This window comes from Narcine bancroftii, chromosome 2 (genome assembly GCF_036971445.1).
Source record: "Narcine bancroftii isolate sNarBan1 chromosome 2, sNarBan1.hap1, whole genome shotgun sequence".
NCBI classification, from domain to species: domain Eukaryota; kingdom Metazoa; phylum Chordata; class Chondrichthyes; order Torpediniformes; family Narcinidae; genus Narcine; species Narcine bancroftii.
Window position 1 is genome coordinate 348,661,594 of NC_091470.1, and position 17,155 is coordinate 348,678,748.

At 38.4% G+C, this 17,155-nt stretch overlaps 1 protein-coding gene across 7 annotated transcripts in view; it reads right to left on the reverse strand.

The window, feature by feature from the left end:
• Nucleotides 1–17,155, reverse strand: part of adgrb1a (adhesion G protein-coupled receptor B1a) — a 651,114-nt gene that overhangs the window by 463,588 nt on the left and 170,371 nt on the right. The window lies entirely within an intron of this gene.

Consider the following 17,155-nt stretch of genomic DNA (forward strand, 5'->3'; position numbering starts at 1 on the left):
ATGAGGCATATTCAAATTTAATCTTGTCTAAAGATCAGTCCTGCAATAGGTTAATAAAAACAAGGTGACAACCAGCTGCTTTGTCTAAGAAAGAAAAAAATTCAAAAAGTTTTAGGGAACTTAAGGAAATTTTGTTAAAGACAAATTGATAAAAAGAAGGGAATGAAAACAAAAATGCTGGAAGAACTTAGCAGGTTTAGCAGCGTCCATAGGAGGTGAAGGTATATTACCGATGTTTCAGGCCTGAGTCCTTCTTCAAGGTAGAGGTACTTACCTTGAAGAAGGCCTCAGGCCTCAAACATCTTTACCTCCTCTGGCTGAGTTCCTCCAGCATTTCCGCCTTTTACCACAATCACAGCGCCTGCAGACTGTTGAGTTTCACTCTAAAAAGATGGTATCTAGCTATGAAAGCCTGAAAACGTACATGGACCCCTTTAGACAGAATTCTTTAAATCCATATTAATATTTTGGCAGTAGAGTATCATCAGTGCAGAGTGAAGTGAAACGAATTAAAGATCTTCATTGTGAAAGACCCTGTGCGCAAGTCAATAAAAAGTTCATTTAATTAAGAATGATCTTTCTTTTATCAGAAGCAAGTTGCTGGCAATAGATGGATATAATGACTGATTGAAAAGCAGGAATAATCCTATTTAGCTTCTGTCCTCGTTTCTCCCTTTTTATTGATGGTAGCCTCAAAACCAACAGATGCACTCCTGTCCATTGCCCCACACAAAGGATGGCTGAAATAAAATCTATCAAGGACACCTGAAGCTATTACTTGAAAGCTTGTTAAGCAACTAAAGCATTTAGTTCATTTAATGTGATCACAAATTAGCCTTTGCTTCAGTACATTACACATTGATCCTGCAGTGTGACAAAAACAGAAAATGCTGTACAGCCAGTCAAGGAGTATCAATGCAAATGAGAAACAGAATTAACTTGAAAAGTTTCATTGGAAGAGTTCTGACAAAGGGTCTCTGATTTGTTACGCTTTCCATCGACGCTGCTGCTTTTATCTGCTGAGTATTTTTGCTATTTCCTGTTTTTATTTCAGAGTCTGGCACCTACAGGTGATTTGCTTGGCATTGTCTTTGATATTTTACTTTTGGGAAAGTAAAAATCTTTCTCATGGGGAAATTCATTTAACATCTCTAATCCGTTAAAATTTCGGAGCATGAAGAATTTGCGAAGTTATTTTCAATACCCATCTGAATGTAACTGTAAAAATGCTCAGCCAGGTCTGTCAGTGTCAATTGTATCTCCCATTTCCTTAAGGAGCAGGCAGGAATATAGTTAAAATAGATGAGGGGATTTACTCATTCTTTTCCAAGTTCCAGGTTCACTCATCATCTCTGTCAATCCAACCACTCTAGTCCAGCCATTCTCAACAGGGCCCATATGGCCACCCTGTGGGTCACAGCACATTTTAGGGGCAAGACTGAAATCATAATTTTAAAAAAATGTTTTTCATCTCGTCAGTAGAAGTAAACTCATCCTGACAGCTTCATAGAGAAAGGGCAGGCCCACAAACTTTGAGTAGAGTCCTTGGGGGGTGGGGCGGGGGGGGGGGGGGGCGGCAGGGGGAGTCATAGCCCAAAAAAGGTTTGAGAATGACTGCTCTAAACTACATTCTAAGGTAGTTTGAGTACAAGGGGAGATATATAATATTGGAATGCAAAGGTTCCATGGAATTGACATACAAGAACCCTATTTTATTTAAACCATGCAATGATCTATTTGAAACATTTAAAATTCTCATAAATTGACATTTAAATTGAAAAGATAAATGCATGAATAATGTTTCCATTGTTTGGATAATTTTGAAGCGATGGTCACATCTCATCTACCATTCCGGACAGGGAAGAGGACGAATTTTTACACCTAAAGTGCAATGTATCTTTCAAATCTCTAGTGGCTAAGAAGGATCAAAAGCTGAGTGAAAAGCAGCTAATAGGTTTCTTGTTAATCAAAATTAATATGGGGTTCATGCACAAAAGTGGCACTGAAGAAGGTGGTCCACCGTGATTTCAAATCAAATTCAGAATCAGAATTTATTGTCATGTGTTGTTTTGCAGCAACAAATATTGCCATAAATTACATTTAAAATACTTTAACTAGTGCAAAAGAAGAGGAAAAAGTGAGGTAGTGTTTGTGGCTCATTGACCATTCAGGAACCTGAAGGTAAAGGGGAAGAACCTGTCCTTGTGCCGCTGGGTGCTCGTCTTCCTGATGGTAGCAATATGAAGAGGGCTTGGCCTTGGTGGTGATGGTCCTTGAGGATAGAGGCTGCTTTCTTAAGACACCACCTCATGTCGATGCCCTTGATGGAGTGAAGACGGATGCCCGTGATGGCGCTAGCCAAGTTAACAACTCTCTGTGTCCTTTTCCTGTCCTGTACATTGGTACCTCCGTACTAGGCAGTGACACAGCCAGTCAGAATGTTCTCCGTGGTACACATGTAGAAATTTGCAAGCGTCTTTGGCGACATACCAAATCTCCTCCAATTCCTCACAAAGCAGAGCCACTGGTAAGCTTTCTTCATGATTATGTCGACGCGGAGGCTCCAGGACAGATTTTCAGAGATGCTGAATTTGATGTTCTTTAACATTTTCCACTGCTGACCCTTCATTGAGGACTGGTTCCCCATCGTGAAGTCCACAATCAGCTTTTTTGTTTTGCTGACGTTGAATCCAATTGTTGTTGTGAGTTATGACACCACTCAACTCGATGATCTATCTCCCTCCTGTCGGCTTCCTCATCACCATCTGTGGTTCTGCCAATAATCATGGGTATTATCAGCAAATTTGAACACGGCGTTTGAATTTTCCCTAGCCATACAGTTGTGGGTGTAGAATGAGTAGAGCGGGGCTAAGCACCGTTGTCGACATGCACCTGTGTTGATTGTCAGAGTGAGTTTGAGCACTACGTGGACTGCTCCTGCTTCTATTTCTAATATTTGTTCTTATCTCTATGCTCACACAACATCCATGTAACACCACAGTTGCAGGCCCCCCCTTTTACAAGGTACTAAATATTCTTCCAATTGAACGATATTGTGCTTGCAACTCATTCAACTTAGTACGTAATCATCAATGCTCATGATGTGGTATCCTTTTTCTGGGAAAAGCTACCATAGGTGGCTGTGGAGCCCAAGTCATCTGTTGTGTTTAACGCAGAGATTGAGAGGTATCTGAATAGTCAGGGTTTCATGGGGAGAAGGCCGGAGAGAGAGGCTGAGTTGGGGAATGGATCAGCTCATGATGGAATGGGCTGAATAGCCTATTCTGCTCCAATATCTATGGTCTCATGGAGTATCAATTGCTGGTGAGGTGAAGGCTTTATGGACCACTTCCATCCAGTCCTAAGAGTGACCTTGACCAACCAGTCACCCATTATTTTAATTCCAGACAACTTGGTCAGAATGCTACTCCGCTGTAAAACTCTATAACTCTACAACAGATTTTAGATTCAAAACTCAAAGGGAAGATACAAGAGTTACTAACAATGGTTACCTTGCTGTGCCTGCAGCTCTGTCTTTTCTTGGCAGTGACCAACACTGGCATCCAACTTGAATGCCTATTCCTTACCAAAATGCATAGTCCTTTTTGCTGGAAAGTTGGCAGCTTGAGTTAAAGGGAGAGGCTGGATATACTGTGTCCTCATTATTAGTCCTGGAGCTCATTAAAATTCCCCTGCCAGCTGGGTGATGTTGATGCACTTGTGACTCAATCATTGATGAAATTAAAATTGAGCCCAATTCATAGGTATTACTGAAGCCTGGATGCAGGTTTCCCTGCTTGTCATCTTTCCTTCAATATCCACTTTACTCCAGGAATAAAAATAATGCTGGCAGAATTTGAAGTGAAGTATGCAATTGTGCAATGTGGTGACCTCTAAAATTTAGCAAAGCTGCAAGATGAACTTTTTACTCAATTTTTACTAGGTTTTATCTCAATTATTTTAAGAAAATATCCAAATGGAAAATTTAATTGAACTTGCATCAGAATAGGCACAGCGAATCACATCCTTGGCCATTCAACCATTGAGCCTAAGGAGACAAGCTCATTATTATGCTCTGAAAATCAGTCCTCTGCACAATGTGCAGCTGAATACGTTAGAAGTTCAGAGCGAGATTGGATAACTCCAAAAAGATATCCTTTATAAACAATAACAGTAAAAAATACAGAGCCAGTTGTTGAAATAAGCCTCCTACTGAAGATATACAGAAATCTTTTTGACTCGATGACAACAATTATTTTGCTGAAAAATAACCTAATGTTACAGACAAGTAACATGAGCTAGCGCTGTTGTGTTTAAGATTGTACATCATGTAATTACATTTGAATGTAACATAATGCTTGCTTCCGGAAGGTGATTTTATGAATTGTTTGTCCAGCTCCTGTCTGGAAAAGTAAAGGATCAATAAATTAAAAATGAGCTGCTCAAGGAATGAACAGATCAGAGAACCTTAGAACGATAGAACCATTGAACACGACAGTACAGAAACAGGCCCTTTGGCCCTTCTAAACTGTGCCAAACTATTATTCTGTCTTGTCCAGTGGTTCTCAGCCTTTTTTTTCCGCTCACACACCACTTCTGTGGTTCATAAGGGATTAGTTAAGGTGGCATGTGAGTGGAAAATAAAGGTTGAGAACCACTGGCCATTTCCAATGACATGGACCATATCCCTCCCATCCATGTACCAATCCACATTTTGCTGAAATGTCAAAATTGAACATTCATACACCAATTCAGCTGGCAGCTCATTCCACACTCCCACCACCCTTTGCATGAAGAAGTTCCCTCTAATTTTTTTAAATTTTGACATACTGCATGGTAACAAGTAATTTTGGCCCATGAGCCTGGAACGTTTTGAACGGTGGGAGGAAACCACAGCCTCCAGAGGAAGCCCACACAGACACGGGGAGAACATACAAACTCCTTACAGAAGACGCGGGATTTGAACCCTGGTCCCAATTACCCACGCTATAACAGCATTACACCAAACTTGCCACCCCATGTACCTTTTAAAATTTTCAGCTTTCACCTTTAACCCGTGTCCTCTAGTTTTTAACTCACCTAACCTTCAAAGGCAGTGGGGAAAAGGTTTAATTTCATTTGAATGCAGTTAGAATTTCAATAATGTTTATTTGTGAACAGAATAACTTAATAAACTAAATTATTTCTGCCTGCAAGAAGTTGATCAAAACTGTAAAGATATATTTTCTTTTCTTGTATGCTTATATGAAAACACATGCCTTCAATAAATGTGACACCCAACCATGTTCTTTCTGGACCATCCTCCATTTTGGGGGTTGTGTACTTAATGTTTAAAAATGCGCAGAATTCCCAAGCAAGAAGGAGATAAATATTTATTATCTGGAGAAATAATTGTTGGCTTGGATTTTTAGTTTGTGTGGTTCAGATTCTGAAGAGGTGTATTCAAATTATACACACTGGTTTACCTCAAAAAGAAGGAAATCATTGCAGACAATCAAGATTCTGTTTGATCCTTAAATTATGTTGCCCACTCAAGGGCAATGTTTGTAAATCAGCCCACTACCTGCACATCCTCAACATAGAAAATCAACTAATTTAAACATAAGGTGCAGAATAAAAATGAGCTGAATATCATTAAACACTGTCAATCTGCAATTTGAATGGTTTATCTTCAATTTTGTTGAATCCATTTTCTACAGTTGAATACTTAAAAAAGATAAAGCAAATTTAAAATGCTACCTACTGATCCCAAGAATTAATCCAATTTATCACTATTACTCTAGGCAAGAGGTCAATACATTGCCACAGAGGACCTAAGAAAGTGGGAGGGAAAAATAGCAAAAATGGATAAGAAAAACATTTATTTATACCTTATTTAATGAATGTTAAATAACAGTAGATTTTTTAAAATTTTAATATAAAATATTAAGTCGAGGAAAATACTTTTGGTGAAGACTTTAATACTTTTGGAAAATACTTCAGGTAAAAATACAAGGATGTAAGAAAATATTGAACAAAATGTAATATTCAAATGATTTTTTTTAATCTCAGTAACATTCTGGTACAAAATCCGTGGAGCCATTCTGTCTCCACAGATCCTTCAGTCTTTGAGGCAATATTGTTTTCTCTGTCAAGAGTCTGGAGCCAGTGATCTTGCATGTCAGTGATTTATTGACCTCCACCCGTCATTTGGATGCTACAAAACCCTACGGTACTCTAAACCTGGGTTCCATTCAGTAATCTTTTCAGATTGATACTCGAAGCAGTGGGCATCAGGCTAAAGTTTAATAATGGTGACAGGTTGGAAGTTTTTACTCATGTGTTCATTCAACTCTTGTGGAAGAGCACATAGTATTTATTTATGAGTTTCTTCTGAGATTCTACATATCCATGGATGAATTCATCCAAACACAGATTCATGGGTAAGGTTGTAGAAATAGAAGGTTAGCTCTTTTTCAATAAACATGGTGATAATGAATCATAAATATAACAATAGCATTTTATAAGTTGCATCTCTTAGGTGATGACCAATGTATCTTGCCAGCATAATACATTTTAAAACGTTTGAAGCTCAAATCACACCACTATCTCGCCATAGAGCATGGAAACCCATCCCAACTTGTCCACGCCAACCAAGCTATTCCTGTCTACACCAATATCACTCTGACGTTTTCCTATCCATGTAGTACCAATCTAAACATCTGCTGAAAATTACAGTTCTCATTTCCACTTCCTTTTTACATCTCATTCCACATACCCACCACCCACTGTACAAAAAAAGGTGCCTCTCAGGTCCTTTATAAAACTTTCCCTTTTCACCTTAAATCTGCCCTCCAGTTTTAGATTTCCCTATCCTGGGGAAAAGGCACAGAAAGGAACTCTGTAGTAGCCTGAAAGAAAGAGGTCATCATGTGGAGAACCCTGATGGTTTCATCAGTAAGACATTGAGGTGACTAATGGTGGAACCTCAGTTGTGGAAATGCTGGAACGACAAATCTCTCTCTGCAAACCTACAAAGAACCTTCCTGTGCGGTAAACATTTACCTTTTGAGCACCAAAGCCTGGTGAACTTTAGGCATGTTAAATTCTGTCCAAAGTATAAGAATTGCCTCCAACCAGAGAACTTGGAAGAAGGAGAAGTGAGATTGAACTGTGAACCCAAGAACTTTTCTTAAATTTACACACACATTACATTTACGTGCGCTTAGAATTAGAAGGGCTCTAAGTTGGGTTAGTTAAGTGAATAGAGATGTTAAAGTTTGATTCTGTTTTCATGTTCAAAGTTGATTAAAAACAACTTTTGTTTAATTAACTACTTGTCTTGGTGAATATTTATTGCTGCTCGGTTTTAGGGTTCTTTGGGCTCTGAAACAGGAGAAATTCCCTTATAAACCCAGTTCCAGTAATGTTCTGTTTTTTTTATTAAATTAATAAATTTTTAGACATACTACGAGATAATAGGCCCTTTCGGCCCATGAGCCCATGCCGCGCAATTACACCCAATTGAACTACAACCCAGTACGTTTTAAACTGTGGGAAGAAACTGGAGCACCTGGAGGAAGCCCATGCAGACATGGGGAGAACATATAAATTCCTTACAGCAGACAGTGCAAAGATTTGAATCCCAGTCCCAATTGATGGTGCTGCAACAGCATTGCACTAACCGCAAAACAAGCCATGCCACCCAATCTCAATCACAAATTATCGGATCCCTGGAATCCATTATCAGATCTGTGTTCTACCCACAACCTTTGGAACTTCAATCATTTCCATTGTCTCCTTTCTCCTTGTCCCAATATCAATGGCAAATGCTTCAGTGTATCAGGATTTGCTCCATTGCCATTAGCTGCTCTTTGTAATACTTCTCTCTGAGGGTTGGTCCTTGGATTGCTTCCTATTCCCAGTTTACTCATGTCTTTGAGTGTTGGCTATGGTTTAAATAGGAATATGTGAACCAATGTGTTGATGTTCACTGATTATTCCAAGACTAAAAATAACTGGATAGTGTATTGTCAAAAGAAAATAAATTCTTGAAAGTGAGGCGGACAATCTAATCAAGCACTTGTCAGAAGTTGTGCTTTGCCCTTTAAACTTGCAATTCTTCCAGTTTCTTTATGACAGATGCTTTATTGACCTCATGTATGTCATTGAATTCAGGGCCAAAATAACAACATCCAAAATTTGTTCACAGTCTTCTTTTATTAAAACAGTGTTTTCAAGGGCATTGATTTGGCACATGACAAAGAGGAGAAATCAACAATACAGGTTCTAATAAGGGAACTTCATTGGCAGACAAGCTGGAACGACTGAATGTTATCCTCTCATCCCTAAATCTAATCTGGACTGTACCACCTGCCTTGTGAATGTTACCAAATGTGCCTGATGCACATTATGTTCTCTTATCTGAATAAGGCATAAATAAGGATTGGGCTTGAATAAACAGCCTCACTGCAGAAGTCGAAGATGGAACTTTGCCACCCACTGTTCTGTGGTTAATCAACAGTTTATTCAGGAAAATGAAATCAAGATCCAAGAATGCAGAACACGTGGTATTATGTTGTGGAAAAATCTAACTTAGGCCGTTGAATTTTTCTTTCAAAACCCCATTACTTCTCCTGACGCAAAGCATTTTGGGAACAATGGTGTCACTATGTTTCCAAATGTACTGTTGAACGAGGTTTATCATTCCCTGGAACGCTTCGCAGCCCAGCTGGGAGACTGTACGGCATAAAGGATGAAAGAAGAATCTGGTGATTGATTAAAGTCGATTTAAGTTGGTAGTAAAACCACGATATTTCCCATCATACAATATCAAAACCTCTGGTGTCATTAAAGACATTGCTCTTTTTTTTAACAGAAATTTTACATTATAGATTTAAATTTAAATTTAGAAAACAGCACGGTAACAGGGCCTTCTGGGTCCACAAGCCTGTCCTACCCCAATTAACCTACTTTTTGAAAGGTGGGAGGAAGCTGAAGCATCTGGGTGGAAACGCCACGCAGACATGGGGAGAATGTACAAGCTCCTTCCAGACAGTGCTGGATTCGAACCAGGATCACTGACGCTGTAATAGCACTCACCAACCGCTACGTTAACTGTGTCACGTCATCATCTGATCTTTAAATTAAGACTATTTACAGCATGCTAAATTATTTGAAAAGGTCAAACTAAACTAATATGCCATTATTAAAGTATATATTTGTCAAAATTTACCTGAAATCTGGAAAAAAAATTCCTCCAACAAATCATTGCTTACTAGCTCTTAGCAATTTTCATGATTAGTTTCTAGTTTAAATTTTAAATTTAAATTTAAAATTTAGATTTAGACATACAACACAATAACAGGCCCTTACAGCCCACAAGCCCATGCCACCCACATTAAGTTTTGAATGGTGGGAGGAAACCAGAGCACCTGGAGGACACCCATGCAGACTACGGGGAGAACGTACAAACTATTTACAGAAAGCGTGAGATTCGAACCCCGGTCCTGCTCGCTGGCACTGTAACAGCATTGGTCTGACTGCTACACTAACTTTAGAAATCATATTACAACACAATGTAGGATTTCCTTTATTCAACTTCATTTGTTTCACCAGAAATCTGACAGATTTGAGATGAATAAGTGAGTCAGGTTCTGGGATTGAAGGTGTTCCCTTGACATCACTGTTCGTGTCCTTCTTGGTATTAGAAGCCACAAACCACAAGCCCCTTTCACACTTGGATTCCACTAAATTGTTTGTTCAATGTTCTGGGATAGAAATGGCATGTTTGGCTTTTCACACTTGACCACTCCTAACTGGGACATTGAATACTTTCACATTTGCAAGGAGACATCCCCGCGGTTAGGACTGTTCTACCTTCTACTGGTGATGTCAGGACACGTCAAGCGATGTTAAACCTGCCCTAAATCCTGATCAATGTATTATGATCTTATATTTGAACAAAATTAATCATGCCTAATTATAACAGAATTAAGCTTCATGTACAGCACATTATGAACCCTTCAGTTCCTGTTGTTGTTGTGCCAACCTATATAAACTTTTATAAGGGATCATGGAAATTGCTAGTAAGAAATAGCAATAAACTGGGAGGAAAAGTTGGCGCACGATTTATATAGTGTGGGAAAGTTGATAGCCCTATCATGTACAATTTATAAATACTGTGGGAAGAAAGGATGGCAGACCTGCTATCCCAGAATGCTGTGCGGCAGAGAAATATTTGTATGCATGGCTGCATGCGCAGAGCATTCATGAAGGGGTTTCTCTGTCGTATGATATTCTGGGAATTCAGGTCCACCATTGCTTTTTCCCACTATCTTTATAAATTGTACACTATAGCGCTACCAACTTTCCCATGCTGTTTAAAAATTGTCCACTATTGCTAATTATTTCCTCTCCCCCGCTGCAAGTTTAAACCTTCAATTTAATCTTTTCTTCCTTCATGTTCCTGCCCGTTTCGCACTTGAATGATTGCAACGCCGGTATTTGCAAATTGTACTAGGGTTCAAGGCTGTCAGTCCCCAGTGTGAGATGACATCATCTGATGCTGGAGTTGAGCTGATTTTGCTTTCACACTAGACAATTTAAAGGCCAATTGACCATTAATTCCTGGGATCACTTGCAAGTGTGGAAGAGGCTAAAGAATTCCCACGATAGGTTGATGGAGGGCTCACACTAGATTCTTAACTTCATTTGATGTTGTTGAGCTCCCTGACTGATTATAAAGGGTTCCACATGGCCTACTTCTGATGGAGCACCAGGCTATAACCAAGACTTATCATCAGGATCAGATGGTCAGAAAGAGTGTCTTCAACTCTGTTATTTGAAAATAAAATCTCCATTACATTTTCAAAATGATGGAAATGCCTATTAAGCCCCAAACAGTTTACCTTCATCAAATGGACTACATCATTTCAAGCAGAAGATTGTTCAACACTTTCTTAATAACAGAAGGCATGGGGAATAAATGCTAGCCCAGCAAGTAATGCTCATCTCCTGGAATCAATTATAAAAATTAATATGGTTAAACTTTATAGATGTAAGAAAACAAGCTGTAAAATTATCATTCATTTTGACAGACAGCCGAGTCCTTGGTTTGACACTTCTAGTGAAAAACTATTAATGCATATTTCACTCAGTCTGCCTTGCAATTTGAATCCTGATTACGTGCTCGAACAATTTAGTGGGGCCGGATTTCATAACCTTCTAACTTAGAAAGTGGAGTGTTTCCAAGTCAGCCAAGCTGACAATACTTCAGTTAAAAATCTAATTAAGTAATCTGTTCTTCCTGAGACATTCTTGCAGTCATCAATGAAAATCTGCACCAGGATATTTAGTCGGCTAGAAAGCATTTGCAGTATTGAATTTTCACATTATTTGACAAAAAATTTTGGAGCAGCAAAAAATCTGTCACGTGTTTTGGTCCACAAAGGTTCAAACTGAAATTACTTTTTGTCATACAAAAGTAAAAGCTGCAGCAAGAGAATCCAGGTTGTTACAAACAGAAAATATCGACAATACCAGTAGATAAGAAACCTCCTGTAGAAGGAGGATGCAGTTAACATTTCAGGTTGATGACCTTCCAACAGAGCCATGAAAAGGTAGAAACAGCACATGCTTGATTGCTCCAAATGGTAAGGCATGGAGAGAACATAGGTCTGGTATATGATGAAACTGAAGACTGAATGACAATGAGAGTATAGTGGTGGTTTCTCTGGAGACCACCAGTGAGAAGATTAATTAGAGTAGAGGAGAACGTATTAAATGCCGGATTTGTGAAACACAGAGCTCGGCAGTTAATGGCAATAAAAGAGAATGGAAACACATAACAGGCAGCTTCTTTACGGGATCTGTTCATTGAATATTTAGAAGTTATTGGTTCGCACAAACCCAAACCCTCCCCTACATTTTCTGGTCCTTAATGAATGTATTGGTATTGCTTCCTGCTCTCTCTCAGAACTTAGAAGTCTTGTCATCTTTTCACCATTTCATCCTCACCTTCACATCACCCATCTAGCATATTTCCTTGGTCTCATGCTCTCAGTGGTCAGTTCAATGTGAGTTTATTGTCATATACACAAGTACAATCCGCAGATGCACCAAAATTCTTACTTGCTGCAGCCAACAGGTAGGTAAGATCCATCGACTCCACTTGTAAAAGTTTGAATCACAACAAATGCAAAAAAGGAGATAAAATCAAGGAATAGATGAATAAATATTCACTTGCAGTTAGTACAAGAGAAAAAGCTAATTTATTTCCTTCCAGTTACATCTCCTCTAGAACGACTGGCTGCAATCAACATTTGTGTCATTCAGTTCTTGCCAAACTCCACATTATCACTGGTTCAAGTTTCAAATTTAAATGTCTTCCATTTTCTTCAACATTTATTTTGTTCTTTTCACCCTTGCCCTTTCTCTGAAACAAACTGGAGTTCGACCTTTCCCGGTGTGGTGATACAACCACTGGACTGTCTGTGACTGTCCGCGCCTGCCTACTGCAGGGGGCGACCCACTGTACCTGCAGGAAGGTAACCTGGGAGGCTGGCTCCTCCTACTTCCTGCCAATCACCTGCCCCATATGAAGGATCCCGCCGACCCCCGGGTGGGAGTAGAGCATATGAAGTCAGAAAGGATACTGAATCTTGTGTGCCATTTTTAAGCTAATTAAAGCCTGTAGTACAGCCTTCATAATTTGAGCTTGTTTGTTTGCCCTGCAGTGCATCACACCCGGGTCATTGGCTCGAAATATTGACCTTTATTTTTCTCTCTCCCCAGGTGTGATCTTGTCTGCTGAAAACTTCCAGCATTTTCAGATTTTCAGCTTGTATGTTTTTGACTTACTGTATCAACAACTGGCATCCCCCAATTTATGGACATTGCTCCTGAGGCCCCAAACTCTTTAAATCACTGCCCAGGCACACTGCATTTAGCTCCAGTCCTTATGCCTGCCTCCCCCCAGAGTTCAGACTCCAGGCATCTCAAAGACATCCGGGTGCTGGCACAGAAAACCCAGTAAGTGTCACAATGGTGCCATATGTTAAGCTAGATCTGTTGGATATTGTTTAATACAGAACAAATAAAATGGTAACTCCTAGATTGAAGGATGATACTGGGGTTTAAAAATGGAAAAATATTCCCATCCCCCTGTGATTATTCTTGCTTCTCCCTTTTACAAATGGACCATGGTAGGCCCCAACCTCCCATTACCAATCAAAAGGAAATTCAGGCAAGCTATGGATAATGCTAAGTTGACCACACAAAGTTTCTTCTGTATTTCATTCTGATTGAGGAGCTTGAAATGTACAGTTGTGCGATATTAATTACACTGGACAACAAAGATTTTGCTTTCTGAATACTTTTGGGTGTATTTTATGTAGTTTGGACTGCTGATCACAAAAAAAACCTTAGAATTTTCCTATCATGCACTTTTTTTGTTGATATAACCTTTTTTTGTGATCTCCTGTCATATTTTAAGTCTTGTTCAAGCTAACAAAACCAGGAACTGCAACATGTCACTGAAATTCATTTTCTGAATTCACACTTGGACTTCTTCCCTGTTGATCTTGGAGCAGTCAATGACAAACATGTTGAAAGATTTCACCAGGATATTGCAACCACAGATATCAGGGCCACTGGAACTCATCAATGCTGGCTCATGCGAGGCATCAGATGCTGAGTACACAGGAAAATCACCCGCAAAACATTATTTTTTAGGTCTGTTAAACTAATGCAATGTGCCAGCATCATTATGTGATTAAACATGCTTAATTCAATAAAAGTTAATTTAGTGTCTCTTCATCTTCCCACGTGATACAGCAAATCTGAAATTATTTTTGTGTTCGACTTGAAGAAGTCTATCATAATTCCCAATTTTTCTTCAGGAAGCAAACTTTTTGAAAAAGAAAATGCTGTCCAGTGTTATGAATGAAAAGGATATAGTAAGATTTTAAAAATAAGTCAAGCTAAAAATCACACTTTTCAACAAAAAAATGTTTGGGCTAATGTTACCTGATGCCTCATCTCTTGCTTTGTTGCTGTATCCATGGGGGGGGGGGGGTTGTTGGCACGATGTGTGTGTTGCAGACTGAAACAAAAGGCTGAACTACAATAAGACATTTAACAGCAGGAAGTGTAGAGAAACCCCAAGTACTGCAAGAGCAAAATGGCAAGTGTTTTCATGCATGCAGCATGTGAGCAAATAAACAAAACAAAATCAGAAACCAAGGGATTTTAGTCCAAAGACACAGACCAGAGAACTGAAAAGAAATTACCCAGAGACAGGTCACATGAACAGGAAAATTCATTTGAATCTGGGATATTGAATTTGTCAAACATTGTTCAACTTGTTAAGCATAGTTGTATTGTATTACTTATCTTCTGTTCTTATGATCAGTCTTTGAACAGTTAAAACAAATTGTGGTCTATTTTGAAACAATAAAATTACTGTGCTGGGATTAGTGTTAAATTGAACATCCATTTTGTATTCCAAAGGCAAAATCTTACAGTACCTTGGCATACAGAAATTACATGAATAGATTCCTCTTAAAAAAATACCTCAAAATGGAGACTGAAGTGTCTCTGAAGATGGATTCATGTAAATTCATTTCTTAAATGTGGTGTGGCAAATGCACCATCCCTCTCCAGAATGAAAGCAAAATGAGGCAAACTTAATCTGAATGTGACCTGCTGATAATTGGGATGATATTATCAGTCAAGCAGATTTTAAAGATAATCTATAAATAGGCAAAAAATGAAAGCAGACAAATGTCAGAAATTTGGTAATGGAGCATTTGGATAAAAGCAGTCATTTTTAGTGGAAGATTACAAGTGATGTTCAAAATTAAAAGAGGTACTGAGAAGACAAACAGGAAAACATTATACCCTCCGGCACTGAATTAGTAACAGGATGTGAAAAATTCAGAAAGATGTTTGATTCTTTACCAGAATTAATGATAGAAGCAATATCCTTAATCACTTAGAAAATGAGGGGATGTGAGGATTGGAAAGGAAGAGATTTAAAGGAAATGATACGATAATGGAAGTAGAACATCGAACATACAGCACAGTACAGGCCCTTCAGTCCACGATGTTATGCTGTCCTTCCTCTCTCTCTCTCTCTCTCTCTCACACACACACATACACGCGTGCACACGCACCACATCCACCACATCCACTCTGACCTTTTTTACCCACCTTCACTCAATCCATTTGCCCACTTCAGGTACCTATCTTTACTAACATCTCTTAAACCTAGTGATTTCATCTGATTTGCACCAGCATTTAGAAATGAGGACAGATATATCAAATATATCCGCCCTCTCAAATTCTCTTTGAAACTGAATAGTGCTTTCAGAGGTTCATCTCAAATACAATGAACCAATGTTCTCTATTTTAGCTGCTAAGCTTCATGATTAAAAATCTAGATTCTTGCCAAATAAATGTATGTTCTCAGCAAAGGCCGTTCAGAACATAATTTGTCTCTGTACTTTGGGAAAGCTTTAACCCTTTTCTTTTCCTTCAAACAGTTGTGGGGCGACGTCTGAGCACAAGCCATCTCTCGTGCCATCATTTTCTCCAGCTGCAGTTCGCTTTACTGATTGAAAGTCACCTTCCATTGTTTTCTGCTGTAGTCTGCACCATTAACCACTCAATATTGACCTCTAGAAATGTAACTGAATCCTTGGAACATGGTAATATCCAGTTCATATGTTGTAATGGGGACGGGGATTGTCACAGAATGATAGGACGCCTTCTGGTCCTGTCTCTGTCTCCATTTCACAGACAAAGTATCTAGTGACATTCATTTCAAACCCACTGACTCCCTCAGCTACATCGCCTACCACACAGTTTCTTGTAGGGATGCCATCCCTACCTCAGTTTCTATGTCTTCACTGCATCTTCTCTTGTTTCAGTTCCATAGGATCCAAAATGTTTTTGATTTTTAGCAAACAGGGTCTGGTCTACCATGGGTGATGGAGTCTTCATCACATTTCCTCTATTTTTTCTGCTCTCACTCTTCCTTCAAGTTCAATATCATCTGAATGTATATATACGACTGATGTAACAGTGTTTCTCTGGACCAAAGTGGACACATAATTATAATTTAGTACATTATGATCACAGATTATACATAAATATATAATTTAAAATAAATAAATGTATAAACTTGTCTGATCACTATGTATTGATGTAGGTAAAATCTCTTGTAATAGTTTGGCCTTGATGGAGATAAATAATACATTAAGATCAGACATTGGTCTAAATGACCCACATTCCATTTTATCCTTGCCTTCTTTCAGTGTATCTGTATCGCCTCCTTCCAGCTGGGAGGCATTTGCACCTTTTTTAATGTGGGGAGTAAAACAGGAATTAATTCATTTTTATATTCTTTATATTCTCTGTATCCATCTGATCCTGGTGACTTGCTTAATTTAAGCCTACTAGTTGCAATTTTTAGTTCAACTTCATTTATTCAATTCAAAAGCTTCTTAAATTTCATTTAGCTTATTTTATTTTTATCACTTTTGTTCTTGGATCCCTAACTCTATGAATTGTATTTTCTTCTATCTTTTTTCCCAGTTTCCATGCCAATATTTTCATAGATTTAGATCCCACTTTCATAGTGTCTCTGTTTCCAAAACATTAACTTTTTCCTAATTTCTTGTGTAGCCAACCTATTAATTTCATTCCTAATTTTAAAAATTTCTTCTAATGTATCCTGTGCCAAACTCAATTTGTGATTTTTTTTTAGTTTCTTTAGTTTATTTTGTAATTCCTCAAGTTTTTATTCCTTACTTTTGAAGATATCATGATAATTTTCCTTCTTATGACAGCCTTCAGAGTATTCCATAAAACAGAAGGTAAAAACTCTCCATTACCGTTGAGTTCTAAGTAAAGATCAATTTATTTTTTAATTTGTTCCTTAAAATAGTGATCATTGAGTAGATTTTAATTTAGCTTCCAAATAGTATTCTTTGGTTGTAGGTCAAAATCAACAGGTAAATATATAGATGCATGGTCACTTAGATCTATCATCCCAATTCCACAGGTGTCTATTTTGCCTTTATCTTTTCCAAATGTTATGAAATTCTTGAATATAAATAGAGGGCAGAGAATAATCTCTTCTGTCGAGAAAAAGGTCCCTTCATATAGCAAT